The sequence below is a fragment of the Chionomys nivalis genome, chromosome 2 (assembly GCF_950005125.1).
Source record: "Chionomys nivalis chromosome 2, mChiNiv1.1, whole genome shotgun sequence".
NCBI lineage: Eukaryota > Metazoa > Chordata > Mammalia > Rodentia > Cricetidae > Chionomys > Chionomys nivalis.
Genome location: NC_080087.1, coordinates 5804140 through 5821953, shown reverse-complemented (window position 1 = coordinate 5821953; position 17814 = coordinate 5804140).

Here is a 17814-nt window from a genome sequence, read left to right as displayed (position 1 = left end):
AAGTAAATAATATGTGTCAACGTGCATCCATGTACATATACATACACATGTGCACACACATCCATGCATGTATGCATACGCACAAACACTTGCATCCATGCAGGCATTGTGAGAATCATAGTTAAGTGCTGGAGGCTATCATTTATGTTTTCGCTCCTTAGACAAGTTTGTTTGACCCATCTGAACCAGAGGTGCTTGACCATATGTGGGCGGGAGGTACCTGGGCAGGAATACACCAGGATGTATGCTTGCTCCCGATTGGACACAGGTAGGAGGTACCTGGGCAGGAATACACCAGGATGTATGCTTGCCTCCGACTGGACACAGGCAAGAGGTACCTGGGCAGGAAATACACCAGGATGTATTCCTGCCCCTGATTGGACCTAATGAGACATGAAGTGAATTGTGGGTTTCGTTTTTAAAGCCTCTGTAAAACATGACTCATGGCCATTTTTGAGGAACTCCCAGTCCTGGCCAGAGCCCATCCTCCTGGCCAGCATTTGATTAAATCTTGTTTCAAATTTGTCTTAAGACTGTGGTAGTAGCCTTATTCTTGACCAGTGGGATTAACAGCATGCACACATATACACACACATCTGTGCAGTTATACACACACACGCATGGCCACATGCTTCCATATAGGTACAGGCAAAGGTATACACACACATCATGGATTCATTTATATACTTACATTCATGGCGATATATAGGTACATATGCATAAAAGAATATATATGTGCAAACTTGTCCAAATATGTAGATATGCATACACACATATTCTGTAACAGTCTATGCACACTATGTGAAGTGCTGACTCCACAGAACAGATGGTGTAGCCAAACTTGTGTGTTCCCACATTATAATAGAAACACAGCCAAGCTCCATGATGGATAATACCACACATTGCTCTGCTCTGCAGCCAACATCGCTGTGGGTTTGTCAGGACAATGCCACCTATGTCAGGTGTATGCAGGGTCTGTTTCAGTCTGACCCGGAGTTTATCTGGCATGCTTATTGTAGGGTGAGCGCTTACTCCTCAGGAAGTTTGATCCTCATGGACTTGTGGGTATCCAGGAACTCTGGGGTTCTGCAGATATCCTGTGCTGAGCTTCTGAACGGAGACAGAGGAAGCTCTGTCTGCAGTGTGCTGAGAATTCCCATTTTCAAAGATTCCCACTGGGCAGAAATGGCTGAGCCAGCACCTCTGACCTGCCCAGCACTCGCTGAAGAAGCCTAGGAGAGCAGGCACAAGTTGTGTACCTTAGACTTGGCTGCCACGGATGAGGTCAGGGTGAAGTGGGGACCTCTCTCTCTACCCCATGCTGGACACCCCTCCCACATCGCCTCTCAGCCCTAGGGAACTGTGCTTAGTTGAATCATGTGTCCCCAAAAGATACATCTAAGTCCTAACCCTGGCGAGTGTGACCTCTCTGGGCAATGGGGTCTTTGAACCTCAAGATGAAGTCATCTGCGGACTGCAGGGACTTCTTGGGGAAGCAGCACTTGTGAAACGCCAATGTGTTATCAGGAAAATTTTGGTTAACAGGAAGCACTAACCTTTTACATTGATCCTAACTGGCTGTGGTGAGCGGGACAGGGGGACAGGACAACACAGAGCAAGAATAGTTGGGGGCCAGTGAGCCGTGAACTGACCATAAGCAGAAGCAGCACTTGAGCCTTTGGCTGGCTAAGGCCATAAGTGGACACAGCGCTCTGATGAACCCCTTCTGAGACATTTGTGACTGATCACATACCTTTAGGATATGGAGCAGCCTGTGTTAGTTATCAGAGCTCTTAGCTGAATGATTTCTTATCTCTCCTTACTGTGCTCTGACTTGTGACTAAATTTAGGACAGAAGAATTTTGGTCTTATCAGCAGCGGCTGGGAGAGGCAAAGGCAGACTCCTGAGCATCTCTAGAAGGAAAGAGTGTGGCCCTGTGGACACCATGTCCTTTAGTGTGGCCGTGTGGACACCATGTCCTTTAGTGTGGCCCCGTGGACACCATGTTCTTTAGTGTGGTCCCGTGGACACCATGTCCTTTAATGTGGCCGTGTGGACACCGTGTCCTTAGTGTGGCCCTGTGGACACCATGCCTTTTAGTGTGGCCATGTGGACACCACGTCCTTTAGTGTGGCCCCGTGGACATCATGTCCTTCAATGTGGCCGTGTGGACACCGTGTCCTTAGTGTGGCCCTGTGGACACCATGCCTTTTAGTGTGGCCATGTGGACACTGTGTCCTTTAGTGTGGTCGTGTTGGCACCATGCCCTTTAGTGTGGCCATGGGTTGGCTTTGCTATGGCACCCTGGGAGTTGGGCACCCTCCAGTGATAACAGTCTTCTTGGGAGGGAGCTGTCCTGGTTGGTTTTTGTCCACTTGACACAGCTAGAGTTACTTGGGGAAAGGCACCTCAATTGGAAAGACATGCTTCTATCAGATTGCCTGTAGGCAAGTCTGTAGCACGTTTTCTTGATTAATGATTGATGTGGATAAGCACAGCCCATGGCAGGGTGGGCAATGCTAACCTGGGGCAGGCTGTCCTGGGATGCATAAGGAAGCAAACCAAACAAGACAGTAAAGCAGGGATCCGTGGTTTCTGTCTCAGTTCCTGCCTTGAGGTTCCTGTCTTGAGTTTCTGCCCTGACTTCCCTCAGTGGTAGAGGCGAACAAGATCAGCAGGAATTTGAGAGCAGAGACAAGACACGGGGTTGGCTCTGACTGTGCTCTTTCCGCTGTGCCCCCAGTCTAGAGCTGTATGTCCCCCATCCACCCAATCAGCTACCAGGCTGAAGGAAACTGAGGTTCCGTGAGGAGAGCAAGGAGTGGCAGCTGAGGAGGCCTGAAGGAAGGAGGAGACTTCCACTCCTTCGGCCCAGGGCACGTATGGCACATTCCAGGGTCCGGTGATCTCGTTAAAATGTGTAATTGTTCTAAAGGGACCAGGCTACCTCCATAGGGAGTTAGCACTCCTGTCGTTAGATTCAAGGAGAAGGAGAAGGTGTCTTGGAGAGGCCTGGGGTGGGAATTTTCCTTTCATGATATGTGTTACTCTGAGCTGCTGGACAGAGCTAGCATTGGCTACAGATCCTTAATGGAGCACATTTCCAAAGCAGGTGTGGAAGCTGATGAACCAACCACCCTTGGCCTGGGTGTCAGCACGCTGTGGACAGAAAGCCTGCTCACAGTCTCTCAGGGCCAAGCAGCAGATGTGCCTAGTGACCCTCCACATGTTGATGTGCTCACTGGAAGGGAGGCTGAGCCCAGAAGGCTGAAAAATATAGTGGCAGGTTGCATTGACAAGCACTTGAGTATCTGGAGAGACAGTGTTGTGGAGTGGGAGGCGGGAGGTAAACCCTAACTTAAGGAAAGAGATCGGCTCCCCAGTGTTTGCTGGTCCCCACAGCACAGGCCAAGTCCTCCCAACACCCCAGTAGGAGGCAAGGCTGCTTTGAATGTGGCCTCTGTGCAGGGGGTGTTAAGATGGACCCTTGGGAGGACAGGATCAAAGGCTGCCAGCAGCTGGCGTTTAAGTGTGGCCTTGGGGTTTGGATCTGCTTTTTAGGGGGGGAAGTCCTGAGGGATCCCGAGCGGAGCCACAGGAACTGACATCTTGCAAAAGCTGAGCCCGTCTAATTCTCCCCGTCTGTGCCTCTCCTAACCTCCAGCACCAGATCTCCACTGGGTCCCAAGCAATCTGAGATCAGTGAGCAAACCGAGAGAAGCTGGAGCTGGGGGCCTGAACTCAGATCTGGACGCTCACTCTCCAGGCATCCAGGGACAGTCAACCTCTCTAAACACCCAAGCACAAATATGGGAGTGCCTCATGGGGGTGGGAGGGCTAGGGGTCTAAGCCCTGAATTCATGCAATGACCTATAAAACTCACCTGCATCCATGCCTGTGGTAATTCCACTGTGGTGTGTATGAGAGTCTGCTGGGGTCGCCACAGCAAAACCCCATATGCTGGCAACTGAAGCAACAGAACTGTTTCTCAGGCTAGGTAGATGGTTCAGCACTTATGCAAGCGTCATGACCTAATTTCATATCTTCGGCACCCATGGAAAAAGCCAGGCATGGCAACATGTGTGCCTAGAACCCCAGTGCATGCAGGGAAGAGACAGGAGGGTCCCTCGGTCTTTCTGGCCACTGGCCTAGTTCCAGATTCTATGAGAGACCTCATCTCAAGGAAGTGGGGAAAGAGAGAGTAGGTCATCCAACAGTCTCCTCTGACCTCTGTGCAAACACAGGCACACACACCCGTGCATAAAATGTATGTATCACATGTCTCTCTTTCCCATACATACACCCATACCACACACACACACACACACACACCACACATACAGAGAGAGAGAGAGAGAGAGACAGAGAAGAGAGGGGGTAATAATTGTTGGCATGACTAGCTTGTCCTGCGGCTTTATAAATGACATCTCCTTTCTGTGCCTCTTCATATTCTGTCCCTCTCTCTCTGTCCTTGTCTGAATTTCTTCTTTTTTCCTAAGGACACCAGGCATGTTGGATTAAAGCCCACACTACGGACCTCATAGCTTGGTCACCTCTGTAAACTCTGCATCCGGATGCAGCCTTGGGAGCTGCTGGAATCATCATTACCTTGGTGGCAGGTCTGTGAGCACATATGCTGTGCACTTAGGAGTAGGGGCCAGGCTGGCACACATTTCAAAACTCCAGCGCCCAAGCACATTGAAGGGGCGCAAACGCCTCTCCTCCTCTTATGAATTTAGGGTCCCTCCACTTCTGGATTAGCTCTTAGAGGAGCCTCAGAAAAAAATGGAAGGTCAGAAAACTCTTTGCATAACAAAGAAAAACATCTGCTTTGGAAAACAGAGAACGCTGGCTATCAGGGAAGGATGCTGGTCCCAGGACAGTGCTGTGTGGCCATGTGGCGACACAGAAGGAGCCCAGAGATGGGTCAGCAAATCCCTCAGACATCAGAGGTTCGTAGAGCTCACACTATCATAGGAGACAAGAAGAAGCCAGAGCAACATGCTGCCATGGCATCGTGGGACCTGCCAGGACTGCCGTGGAGCTGCCACCACAGAACGTGTAAAAGGTGTAAGCCCCTCACAAATGGCAAGACCCAGAGGAGACCCAAGGGACTGACCTGCCTGGGAGCACCAGAGGCCTGAGCAACTGACCCGCCCAGAAGTGGTGAGGGCAGAAACCAGAACTATAGCCTCTTAGCCCTGCATCCACCTTGATGAGCAACCATCGGAGCCTTGAGCCTGCTTGCACCTGGAGAAGTACTCCCCAGAGGCTCTGCTCTGCCTGCACTTGAAGAGTGTTCAACAGGGCCACAGCCCCAACTACATCAATTAGAGGAAGAGGGACCCCTGAAGCACAGGCTCCACCTATACCAATTGAGAGAAGAGATGGGTAGACAACAAAGTAAGAAAACACTCCACAACACAAAGAATAGTAGAGCACGTCCAGAAACTAGTGGATCTACAACAGCAAGACATGAACATCCCAGCTCACATGAAGCAGACGAAAACAACCTTTAAAATAACTTTATAAAAATGATTGAGGCCCTTAAAGAGGAAATGAAAAATTTCCTTAAAGAAGTGGAGAAAAAACAAGCAAAAAAATTGGAAGAAATCAACCAATCACTTAAAGAAAACCAAGAAAAAACAAACAAGTAAAAAAAATTATTCAAGACATGAAAGCTGAAATAGAGACAATAAAGAAAACACAAATCAAAGGAATTCTGGAAATGGAAAATTTGGGTAAACGATTGTACCCAGGAACCACAAATGCAAGCATAAACATCAGAATACAAGAGATGGGAGAGAGAATTTCAGGCACTGAAGATATAATAGAGGAAATAGATTTATTGGTCAAAGAAAATGTTAAATCCAGCAAAATCTTAACACAAAATATCCAGGAAATATGGGACACCATCAAAAGATCAAACCTAAGAATAATAGGGATAAAAGACAGAGAAGTTGTCCAACACAAAGACACAGAAAATATATTTCAAAAAATCATAGATGAAAACTTAAAGAAGGACATGCCTATAAACATGCAAGAAACTATGCAACACCAAATAGATAGGACCAAAAAAAGTCCCCTCACCACATAACAATCAAAATACAGGATAAAGAAAGAATATTAAGAACTGTAAAGGAAAAAGGCCAAGTAACATATAAAGTCAGACCTATGAGAATTCCATCCGACTTCGTAATGGAAACAATGAAAGCCAGAAGGCCCAGGACAGATGTGCTGCAGACGCAAAGAGACCATGGATGCCAGCCTAGGCTACTATACCCAGCAAAACTTTCAATCACCAGAGATGGAGAAAACAAGATATTCTGTGACAAAACTAGATTTAAGCAATATCTACCCACAAATCCAGCCCTACTAGAAGTACTAGAAGGAAAACTCCAACCCAAGAAAGTCAGCTACACCTACAAAAACGCAGGTAACAGATGATTTCATAGCAGCAAATCCCAAAGAAGGGAAATACACACACAATACCACCGCCACAACCATGGAAAAACAAAAATAACAGGAACTAGCAACTACTGGTGATTAATATCCCTTAATGTAAATGGACTCAATTTGCCTATAAAAAGACACAGGCTAATAGATTGGATACGAAAACAGAATCCATCCTTCTGTTGCATACAAGAAACATACCTAAACCTCAAAGACAGACATCACCTCAGAGTAAAGGGTTGGGAAAAGATTTTTCAATCTAATGGAGCTAAGAAACAAGTGGGTGCAGCTATCCTAATATCTAACAAAATAGACTTCAAGCTAAAATCAACAAAAGGGACAAAGAAGGACATTTCATATTGGTCACTGGAAAAATTCATCAAGAGGAAATCTCAATTCTAAACATCTATGCCCCAAATACAATGGCACCCACATTTGCAAAAGAAACATTACTAAAGCTTAAATTATAAATTAATGCCCCCACACTAATAGTGGAAGACTTCAGCACCCCACTCTCACCACTGGACAGGTCTGCCAGACAGAAACTTAACAGAGAAATAAGGAAACTAACAGATGTTATGACTCAAATGGACTTAACAGACATCTATAGAACATTCCATCCAAACAGAAAAGAATATACCTTCTTCTCAGCACCTCATGGAACCGTCTAAAAAATTGATCAAATACTTGGTAACAAAGCAAATCTCACGAGATAAAAAAAAAATTGGAATAACCCAATGTGTCTTATCAAACACCGCAGCTTAAAGTTAGAATTCAACAGCAACACTAATTCTAGAAAGCCCACAAACACATGGAAATTGAACAATGCTCATCTGAATCACCAATGGGTCAAGGAAGAAATAAGAAATAAATTAAAGACTTCCTAAAATCCAATGAAAATGACTATATAACATAACCAAACTTATGGGACACAATGAAAGCAGTGCTAAGAGAAAAGTTCATAGCACTAAATGTACATAAAGAATCTGGAAAAATCCCACACTAGCAAACTGATAGAACACCAGAAAGATCTAGAACAAAAAGGAGCAAATTCATCTAGAAGGAATAGGCGATAAGAAATAATCAAATCGAGGGCTGGAAATCAATAAAATAGAAACAAAGAAAACAATACAAAGAATCAATAAGACAAAGGGTTGGTTCTTTGAGAAAATCAACAAGATTGGCAAACCTTTATCCGAACTAACCAAAAGGCAGTACTCCACAAAATTGGAAAATTTAAAGGAAATGGACAATTTTCTGGATGAGTGCCACATACCAAAATTAAATCAAGGCCAGATAAACAAATTAAATAGATCTATAACCCATAAGGAAATAGAAACAGTCTTCAAAAACCTCCCAACCGCCCCCTCAAAAATTCAGAACCAGATGGTTTCAGTGCAGAATTCTACCAGAATTTCAAAAAAGAACTGATGCCTATGCTCCTCAAATTGTTCCACACAATAGAAGCAGAAGGAACACTGCCAAACTCTTTTTAAGAAGCCATAGTTACCTTGTTATCCAAACCACACAAAAACACAATTAAGAAAGAGAATTACAGACCAATCTCCCTCATGAACATTGATGCAAAAATACTCAATAAAATACTGTCAAACTGAATCCAAGAACACATCAGAGACATCATCCACCATGATCAAGTAAGCTTCATCCCAGAGATGCAGGGATGGTTCAACATACAAAAATCTGTCAACGTGATCCATCATATAAACAAGCTGAAAAATAAAAACCACATGATCATCTCATTAGATGCTGAAAAGCCTTTGACAAAATGCAACATCCCTTCATAATAAAGGTCTTGGAGAGGTCAGGGATACAAGGAACATACCTAAACATAATAAAGGCAATACACAGCAAGCCAACAGCCAACATCAAACTAAATGAATAGAGACGCCAGGCGGTGGTGGCGCACGTCGTTAATTCCAGCACTCGGGAGGCAGAGGCAGGCGGATCTCTGTCAGTTCGAGACCAGCCTGGTCTACAAGAGCTAGTTCCAGGACAAGCTCCAAAACCACAGAGAAACCCTGTCTCGAAAAACAAAAAACAAAAACAAAAAACAAACTAAATGAATAGAAACTCAAAGCGATCCCACTAAAATCAGGAACATATCTATTCAATATAGTGTCCTAGCTAGAGCAATAAGAGAACAAAAGATCAAGGAGATACAAATTGGAAAGGAAGAAGTCAAACTTTAGCTATTTGCTAATGATATAACATAAGTGACCCTATAAATTCTACCGGGGAACTCCTACAGCTGATAAACACCTTCAATAATGTGGCAGGATACAAGATTAACTAAAAAAGTCAGTAGCCTCCTATATACAGATGATAAATGGGCTGAGAAAGAAACATCACCTTTCACAATAGCCAAAAGCAACATAAAATATCTTTGGTAACTCTAATCAAACAAGTTAAAGACCTGTATGACAAGAACTTCAAGTCTTTGAAGAAGGAAATTGAAGAAGATATCAGAAAATGGAAAGATCTCCTACGCTCACGAATAGGTAAAATTATAATAAAGTAAAAATAGCAATCTTACCAAAAATAATCTACAGATTCAATGCAATGCCCATCAAAATCCCAACACAATTCTTCACAGACCTCAAAAGAACAATATTCAAATTCATATAGAAAAACAAAAAAAACCAGAATAGCCAAAACAACCCTGTACAATAAAGGACCATCTGGAGGCACCACCATTCCTGACTTCAAGCTCTATTGTAGAGCTACCGTAATAAAAACAGCTTCAAATAGGTATAAAAACAGACAGGTTGATCAATGGAATCTAATCAAAGATCCTGCTATTAACCCACACACTTATGGACACCTGATACTTGACAAAGAAGCTAAAATTATACAGTGGGAAAAAAAGAAAGCATCTTCAACAAATGGTGATTTCATAACTGGATGTCAGCACATAGAAAAATGCAAATAGATCCATACCTAACAATATGCATAAAACTCAAGTCCAAACAAATCAAAGACCTCAACATAAATCCAACAACACTGAACCTCATAGAAAAGAAAGTGGGAAGTACCCTCAAATGTATTGGCACAGGAGACCATTTCCTAAATATAAAACAATAGCTCAGACACTGCCAGCAACAATTAAATGGGCCCTCCTGAAACTGAGAAGCTTCTGTAAAGCAAAGGACACAGTCAATAAGACAAAATGTTTGCCTATAGAATGGGAAAAGGTATTCACCAACCCTACATCTGACAGAGAACTGATCTCCAAAATAGACAAAGAACTCAAGAAACTTGACATCTTACAAAAAAAAAAAAAAAACTACCAAATAATCCAATTAAAAATAGGGTGCAGATCTAAACAGAAATCTCAACTGGAGAATCCAAGGAAATGCTCAACATCCTTAGTCATCGGGGAAATGCAAATCAAAACAACTCTGAGATTCCATTTTATACTGTTCAGAATGGCTAAGATAAAAACCATTAAAGACAGCCTATGCTGGAGGGGATGTAGAGTAAGCAGAACCCTCCTCCATTGCTGGTGGGAATGCAAACTTGTGCAGCTGCTGTGGAAATCAGGATGGCAGTTTCTCAGAAGATTAGGAATCATTCTACCTCAAGACCCCACGACACCACTTTTGAGTCAAAAGAGGTACAATCACACCACAAAAACATGTGCTCAACTATGTCCATAGCAGCATTATTTGTCATAGCCAGAACCTGGAAACAACCTGAGCTCCAGTAGAAAAGAGGGGTGAGCTATAATATGAAAAAAGGGGTCACGGCCATGATGGGGAAACCCACAGAATCAGCTGACCTGAACTAGTGGAGGCTGGCTGACTCTGGACTGACAGCAGGGGAACCTGCATATGACGAACTAGGCCCCCTGAATACAGGCGACAGTGGTGTGGCTTGGGCAGTGTATGGGGCCACTGGCGGTGGGAGAGGATCTAACTCTAACACATGAACTGCTTTGTGGAGCCCATTCTCTATAGAGGGATACCTTGCTCAGCTTAAGCACAGGGGTGGGAGGGAAGCGGGGGCTTGGCCCTGCCTCAACAATTCTGTCAATGGGACAGACTTAGTTGACTTCCCAGGGAAGGCCTTACCCTCTCTGAGGAGCAGACAGGGGTGGGAGACAGGAGAAAGGAGGGAGAGCATGAGGAGAGGAGTGATAGAGAACTGGGACTGGTATGGAAAAAATAATAAATAAATTAAATTAAAGAAAAAACATTCAGGATGCCTGGCCAAGCTTGGCTCCCTGCACACTGCCTGGCTTTCCTGTCTGTCTCCAGTCACATGGAGCTATCTATACGGCCAGCCCTGCTCTGAGAACCATAGACCAGAAGTCAGCTTTAGTCATGAAATTCTTGACATCTGGGGGCTAGAATTTTAGAGGGGTAAACCTGTAGTGTATGAGCTGACCACAGTCTCGGCCAGCGAGAACCCCAAGAAACATGGCTTAGGAAATGGTTCCATTCTATCTAGAGAAAAGCCTCAATAAAAAAGTAGACAGCTAAAGCATACCGCTTAGTTTATACTTTATTAGAAAATGTGTGTTTTCTCAACCCGAAAGCTTGGCAAACAGCACAGGATCTATGCTTAGTACAAACCACAGTGGTCTAGGCAGGCCAGGGGAGAGCAGGCACTGGACACATACACTGTGTTAGAGACTCGCTCCCACACTGATGCCTCAGCCACTGATGGGCTACATGGACAGTGAGGACCCAGGATTGGCGTGAGTGCCCAGTTGTTGGCGGAGGCATGCTTATTCCTTCCGGGTCGCCCAGATTCAAAATAACCACACAGAAATATACAAGGTTCTGGCTGACGGCTACATGGCATCTCCCTGACTCCACCTACTCTCTCTTTACGTCTCTGTTTGGATTTTCCACCTGGCTTTACTCTGCTAAGCCTTTGACTGAAAGCAGCTTTATTCATTAACCAATAAAAGCAACACATATACAGAAGGATTTTCCACACCACCCAATGACATCCTAGCCACCTTGGCTTCTCTAACCACACACTGTTATGTGGTTACAATCGGCCTGCTGCCCAAGGACTCACTTCCCATAATGCACAGAGCTATGGAGCTGGGACTGTTAGTGTCTCATCTCCCAGTTCCTCCGCTCTGACTTCTGTGTACCCTGAGGGTGACCGTGAGTATGAGAGAAATATCACGCTGACGGTGCCTCTCCCTGCTCTGCTCACCTGTGAAAACCCACTTCCACCATTTCTCCTGTTGGCCAGTAGTGAGCAGTATCCATGACTCTCTCCCAGATTCAAGGGATTTCTTGGGGCCTTCTGAAAAGCTGTAAACATCTTAGCCTCCCAGTCCGTCCTGGGCTTGCTGGAGAAAATCAAACTTCTTCCCAAACAGGCCAGAAAACCTGACCTTGGTCAGATTTAGCCGTGGTTATTTGAACAAACAAAAGTTCATAAAAACAGTATTTCAGGACCAAGAGGGGTTCAGTCCTCTCTAGCAGTTAGGGTGAGCCGTGCTCATTCGCAAGTCATTTATGTCCACACAGCACCCCCCCCGATTGATCATGTATGTCCACACAGTCCCCCGATTGGTACAGTACCCCTCTGTACCCCTCTGTCTTACTTGTGCATAATTTAACAGCCTTCGGACTGAGGACCAGCTGAGGGCTTGGCTGCTGTGATTGGCAGAGGCTCGGTTGCTTGGTTACCATGTACATACTTAGTTTGGATACAGCCTGATTACACATCAAGACAGATTGCAGTTCCCTATATATGGAGGCCACTTTGGGCCAAACTTTGTCATTCAAGTAGGAGAAGCCAATTTAAACCAAATTAAAGGGCCTCCATTTGTTTTTGTTTATGTATTTATTTCATGCATCTTTTATTGGATTTCTGTTCACACAACTGAATGAGTCTCCATCCTTGATGGTGTTTGGGCTCTTGTATTTCTTTCGTTCATTATACCATGGGAGCCCAGGACCCACACACTTCATTCGTCTCAGAGTTGGCAGCCACTTCTGGGGCATCTACCCGTCCTCCCGAGTCCACACTTCAGGCTCTCCTGGCCCAGCTCGCAGCTATCCACGGGGAGACCCACCCTGAGGCCTGCATTTGTTCGGTTTGTCTTTACAGAGTCGGCAGCCATCTGTCTGTCAGGGTGAGTCTCGCCACGATGCTGTTCACATTTGCTGGGTTTTATGCTTTTTGTTAATTTTGTTTTGTGTTTTGTAGAACTGGAGATTGAACTGAGGGTTACACAGAGGTCACACAAGCACTCTGCCACCGCGCGCTACCACCACGCTCACAACCGCATTCTATAACAGCGCTCTGCCGCCGCGCGCTACCACCACGCTCACAACCGCATTCTATAACAGCGCTCTGCCACCGCGCGCTACCACCACGCTCACAACCGCATTCTATAACAGTGCTCTGCCGCCGCGCGCTACCACCACGCTCTGCTACCACACTCTATAACTGCGCTCTGCGCTACCACCACGCTCTACAGCCGCACTCTGTCTCTTCTCCCTTTGATTTTTCTTTCCCTTTTCTTTTTTTCAGCGTCTTACTAAGTTACTTATGCTGGCCTTAAACGCACTCTGTTGTTCAGGCATGTCTTTTGGTCATCCTGCCTCAGTCACCTGAATAGCTACAGCTACAGGCCTCTGCCACCAGCCCGGCTGTGCTCTGGTTTTAAAATGATTTTTCAAGCCTTCAGTGACTAGATTTTAGTCTCTGTCCTTCAGCATCTGGGGATGCCACCTGCTGGCACGCCTCCACTGAGCCCAAGGCTGCCTCCAGTTTAACACCTTGAAGGTGCAGAGTGTTTCTGAGGTAAGATCCAAATCATAAGTAATTGGTGTTTTGTTTCATTTTTTAATAACATTTTCCTGCATGTGACGTAGGAACTCTGACTTAGACAACCTAGGTTAGGCAGTTTCTTGGCTGTATTGACCTACATTAAAGGGAACTCTAAAAGCGTATTGATTTTGTTTTCCCAAGTTTTTATCCCATTTCTGTTAACCAGGCTGAGAAAGTGGATGTTAATAATTTTGTTTCCAAACAGCCCACTCACCTGTGGTGGCCGTCACCTGACAGGCCAGCCTGGGATTTTCTGAGGCTAAGTCCTAAAGCTTTTAGAAGGCTCACGAGATGAACTTGGCACGGGTCTATGTTTGGGGCATATTTTCTGAGCTATGATGGAAGTGACCGTCTTTAAATCTACTTTGATTTAGAAATAAATCATTTCTGGGAAGAGAGAGCTGTGGATTAAAGACAATTACAGAAACCCTTATGACTTAGGTTTTCATGTGATTCATGTATGAACTGGAGGATTAAAATCCCCCAGACTTGAATTCCTCATAAACACCCCAGCCGTGGGATAAGAAGGCATCCTTCATGTTGCACACACGAGCCGTCTTCATTAACCACTCCCGGTATACCATCACACTGAAAGCAATTCTGTACCACAGGACTCAAAGCTGCGCCCCAATCTCAATGCTTCAGCCTGGCTCACATCGCAAATTCTGAAGATCGCTGCCATGGAGATGAACAAACGGAAGAGCCGGAGCCTCCTGGGAGTGCCAGTCTACAGTTGCCAGGGCATCCTTCACGACATCAACAGTCCAGAAGTTCAAAATACACTCCTGACCTTTCCTTCTGCTGGTTTGGATCCGGCACCTCAGATTAGAAAGGCCCCCCGAGGTTCGGAGATGTTGCTTATCTCTGATAAGCTTGCTGTTTCTGGCCCCGGGAACTGACAGCACAAACAGCTAAGCACTTTCTGGCCCTCGTGACACTCTGCAGATCCCGTGCGTCTGACGGAATGGCCTTCCGCCCTTGAGCGTCCATCTGATGAGGATGGATGGATCTGTCCGTGAGCACGCAGCTCTCCTCCTCGGAGGCGCCAGCACAGCAGGGACGAGGCGGCCACAGCAGGCCAGGGGACAGGCACTGTGGCCTGAAGAAGCAGCCCTAGCCAATGTCCTGTTACCACACTGGTCTTGCTCATCTTATTTTCCCTTCGACCGGAGAGCACGCATTCCAGGACGGAGAAGCACACTGTGTCCGGTGCAGTCCCAGGCCCTTGGAGGACCCTTGTTCCCTGCAGTCCTTGGTTTTATCAGGGGGAATGCCAGGGAATTCCCTGTGTGAAGGCACGCACCTTGGCATTTCTACATGTCCCAGGGCTCGGCGTTCTCTGGGGTGTCTTGAATAGTGGTGCAGCTTGGGGGAGCTAGCATGAATGGTGTTTTTGTCAGAATAAACTGAAACAGGACCTGGACCCCAGCTTTGAGGCTGGGAAGACAGGCGGGGGCTGCTTCTTCTACTGGGGTTTTGGTGCTTGGCATGGAGAGATGGTGACCATGTGGTGAGCTGTGGGCCAGGCCAAAGCTTCAAGGCCCTAGGTTTTGGATGACTCACCAGGACAAAGACCTGGGGCTATGGAAGGAAGTTCCCAGAGTCCAGTGAACTAGGGCTTCCTTTGGCTTACCTCAGTCCTGTGCTGTGCCTTGGAGCTAAAGAAGGGAGGGGGCCTCTGTCTCCACTCAGTTACTGAAACTCAGGGCTCACAGGAGTTTAATTCAAACCTAATCGAAAAAGTGAAAGATCTCAATGAAATCTACCCCATGATTTCTGCATACTAAGATTTTCCCCTCAGAAAATAAAAGTGAAATTAGACAAAGTAGCTAAATTTATCAAAAAACAAAAACGCTGTGTGTGCGCGTACGTGTGTAAATGCGTACATGTGTATGTGTGTGTGTTCGTGCCCACGAAGGTCAGAACGAGGGTATCAGACCCCCTGGAGCTGATTGTTGTGAACTCCGCAACTTGGGTTAGGAACCAAACTCTGGTCCTTCGAAAGAACAGAAGTGTTCCTAACTGCTATGCCATCTCCGCAGCTCTGCTCTGTTAAATCTGAATTTATAGTTAAAACTTGTTTAATATAAATTGCCCATGTAATATTTGGTGCATACTTCAGTATGTTGAAGTGTTTTATGGCCGTTTGTCTGGAATTCTCACTGGGCAGGCAAGCCAACAGCCATCTCACCATCTGGCCACCTGAGGCAGAGTAGGTCACGGTGAGCAAGGATGGCTTCCATGACGGGGGAGCCTCCTCTCTCCTATTGTCCGGTCTCAGCCCTGACTCCTGGGCTTACACAGAAAGTGTTTCTACACAGCACCAACCACAAAGGCGAAGGAGAGATCCTCACCACAGGATGATTTTGTCTTTCTTACCGCCAGCTTGACCTCTCAGCTGGGAGAGAGTAGCTGTGTCAGGTTAGAGTTGAGCTGCCATAACCAAGGGACCAGAGGCGTGTGCCTGACCCCTCCTCTCTGGGGGCCTTGGTGCATGTTCCCTTGAGAGGAGGCGTTTCTTCCTCTTGAGGTGCATGTTTCTTCCTCTTGAAGAGACATGGTCTGATGTCTCCTTCCAGAAAGCCTTAGTGTACCTTTCTGGAGCCACCGCTACCAAGAAATCCTGTGTCACAAGAAAAGTCAAGCCTACCTGTTACTTTAAAGAGTGCTCTGAAGTACCACACCCAACCCTAGCCCTGAAACAGCTACGAGGACCATGTCAAGAGGCTTAAGGCGGTTGAGATCCATCCTCCTCAGATATAGAGCCACAAGGCTGGACTGAAGGTGCCAACAGTGCCCCATTCTGAGCCTGGGGGAACTCCTTTTTGCTTCTTCATAGATTTTATGGTGCCATCAACTCCTGGTGCTGATAGCCAACCGGCTCTGTTCTATAAGGCCTTGTCCCCACAGATCAGTCCCATCCGGCATAAACAAAACACCAGACATCGTGGACAACACCCTCAGGTACACCGCTTCTTTCAGAGAGCAGCTCCAACAGGCACAAAACTTCCTGTCATTTTCCATGATACAAGCAAGTTAACAGAAGCTGCCATGGATGTCATGGTAACAGATCCCCACATCCTAGCATCGGGGGTGCTGGAGAGCTCTTCTGTTTAGCCACAGGTCTTGTCTATGCCTCAGTTGCCCACAGGGTTATAATTTCTCAGATATGTCTGCTTTCAGGATCAGGTGTTCCTGCCTTGTCACATAGCCAGCATGATCCAGGGAGGAGTCAGGGAAGCTCCTCTCAGAAGCCAGGTCACCGCAGGTGTTTCTGCAAGCTGTTGGGTCCATCCTATCAGCAGTGGTGCCATGACTTGCAATCTTCAAAGATACAAGAAGGCATTCTGGAAATGAGAATCTAATTTCACCAGCCCTGGCTCCGGGCAAGCTATGTGGTGGCTGGAAGCTGGAGCTGCCACGGTTGAGCCACAAACCACCAGCCCATCAAGGTGATTCTCTTGTTCTTTTTCCAGTCAACATTTGTATGGGTTTATGTGATGCCCGATGATGTGTGTGTGTGTGTGTGTGTGGTGTATGTGTCTGTGTGTCTGTGTGTGTATGTGTATCCATGTGGTGTGTGTCTGTGTGTGTATGTGTATCCATGTGGTGTGTGTATGTGTGGTGTGTGTGTGTGGTGTGTGTGTCTGTGTGTGTATGTGTATATATGTGTGCGTGTGGTGTGTGTGTGTGTGGTGTGTGTGGGGGGGGGGCTGGGGCTGGAACATGGGGCCTTTCATATCCCATGTGCAAGCTCTTCCACTGAGCTACATGCCCAGATCTTAGGTTGGTTGGTTGGTTTTGCTACTTAGCCCAGGAGGGCCTTGAACTGCAAGTTTCCTACGTCACCTTTCTGAGTGAGGAGCTCACCACTCAGTGTGTGGTGTTTTGATATGTGTGTGCATGGTGTAATAGTCAGGCTAAGCATATCAACCTCCACAAATAATAAACATTTCTTGTTTGGTTGGTTTGTCTTTTGAGACAGGGTCTCACTCTAAGGCCCAGCATGGCCTTGCTACTCACTGTTCTATGGAACTCAGACTGGATTTAGACGCCCGGCAATTCTCCTGAGTTAACTTCTGAGGTTCTGAGGGCAAAGGTGTGAGCCACCGTACTTAGCTGTTCATCATTTCTTTGCTTCAGAAAATTTAAACATCCTTCCTTGGGGGACTGGAGAGACGGCTCAGCAGTAAGAGCAGCCTGAGGCTCTTGGATGAGGCCAGGGTTTCTGTTCCCAGGGCCCACCTCGCAGTTCTCAAGCCTTTCCAGCTCCAGTTCCAAGGAATCCAACACCCTCTCCTGGCCTCTTCAGGCACCGGGCCCAAAGGCAACACGTAGAAATACAGGCAGAGGGCTGGAGAGATGGCTCAGCAGCTAAGAGCATTGCCTGCTCTCAAAGTTCCTGAGTTCAATTCCCGGCAACCACCTGGTGGCTCACAACCATCTGGATTGAGGTCTGGTGCCCTCTTCTGGCCTGTAGACATACACACAGACAGAATATCGTATACATAATAAGTAAATAAATATTTTAAAAA